This window comes from Tigriopus californicus, chromosome 10, assembly GCF_007210705.1.
Source record: "Tigriopus californicus strain San Diego chromosome 10, Tcal_SD_v2.1, whole genome shotgun sequence".
Lineage (NCBI taxonomy): Eukaryota > Metazoa > Arthropoda > Copepoda > Harpacticoida > Harpacticidae > Tigriopus > Tigriopus californicus.
The window spans coordinates 504,661-506,506 of record NC_081449.1 but is presented as its reverse complement, the minus strand read 5'-3'; positions in this window follow the sequence as shown (position 1 = coordinate 506,506).

Sequence of the window (1,846 nt, the reverse complement as noted above, 5' to 3'; positions counted from 1 at the left end):
GTTTTGATCCACTTTTGCCGAGTTTGGAGTTTTAGCAAATACTCCTTTGTCCATCGCCTTCAGAACTCCTTGGCGAATTTTTCGATCTAAGTCCTTTGCAAGGCTACTGGAATCTTGGCCATTCCTACCAGAAACTAACTTTGTATCGTCTGCATAAGAAGAGAGACTGGCAGTAATGCTAAGCTTTTGATGCGGCGAAACGAAAATTATAAAAAGGAGGGGCCCTAGGATGGAGCCCTGGGGACCACCTGACTTGACATCACGTATTTCACTAAGGGATCCCTCGACCTTAAAAATTTTTCTTTCTATCCTGAATGAAGCTTCTAATCCAATTGAGAACCTTGCCTTGGATCCCAATGTCATGAAGTCTATTCAAAAAAAAGGCCATGATCTACTTTATCAAGTGCCTTGGCAAAAGCAAGAAAGACAACATCAACTGACTTGTGTCTTTCCAGTACCTCAATGACCTGCTCTAAATGCTCAATCAGTTGGGTAACCATGCTAAAATGTGCTCGGAACCCATGCTGATTAGGAGGAAGGTCTTCATTGACCTCAAGAAATTCAACAAATTTGGACTTCATGATCTTCTCAAACACCTTCGCACTATTTGAAGTGAGAGAAATCGGCCTATAGTTACTGGGGGGGGCGACTTATATCCCCCTTTAAAAATTGGAACAACGTGAGCTATCTTTAGTGAAGATGGAAACTTGCCCTGATCCAAGATGCAACGCATCAAATACGAGAAAATAGGAGCAAGAACCAGTGAGCATCTCATCAGAAACTGAGATGTCACTCCATCAGGGCCAGGGGAGCTCGAGATTCTCAAGTCACTGATGGCCTCTAAAGCATCTTGATCTGTGACTACAAGATCATCTAAACGCTCAACTTGACTGACCTTGCCAGCCTCAACAGACTCATCATCAGAGTAATGAGCTGTTGCTTCTGAACTCAGTCGGGTTGAAAACACACTGGAGAACTGATCTCCAAGCATGTTAGCCATAGTCTCTACATTGTTAATGGAGTTCGCATAAGAGAAAAAAGCCTTCAGATTCTACCTGACCTCCTGAACGACTTTATTCTCAGTTGGTAACTGGTCATATTCGATGGAGGCCTTAATCTTACCCTGAACTACGTCCAGCTTTTTTTGGAGACTACCCACAATCACTGGATTCTAAGTGCTCTTCAGCCTTTTTGATAGTTTGCAACTCTTTTTGAACAAAGTCTTCCTATATTTAGGAATTTTTGTCCGTGTACCACTTTTCAGAACACATTAAGAGATTGCTAAGCTGGAGCAAACTTCCTTAAAAACTGAAACTAATTTATCAATGGCTGCATCTATGGACAATTCCTGTTTTTAGACTAAGTTGAAACCAAATATGGTTAGTTCTTCATCTAAGACCCTTGGCCCAAGCCAGGTTTCTGTTATAGACTTGAATGTAATCTCTCTCTCAACGGCTAGTTCTTCTAAGATCTTAACTTTGGTGCTGTCTTTTTTAGACATCAGACAATGCATGTTCAAATATAGCTCCTTTACGGGCCTCTCTTTTGAGGGACCAAGTTCACAAGATCTTTGACCATCCTCTTCAACCGTACAAAAACCCTCTTATCAACAAATCTACGTTCTACTGGAGGCAAAGCATGAGCTAATGGGGATAGTTGGGTTTGAGAAATGGGTTGGGCATCTTCATTTGAGTAGGAACGAATTTTGGGAATAGTCGTGGGGCAAGGAATATTAGGGAGGAGAGTGTTTTTAGGAATAGCGGTGCATTGGGTATTTGAAGGAGGAGGAAGGAATTAAGGGGTGGGTGGGGTGGGGTGGGATTAGGTTAAGGAATAGGGTCAGATC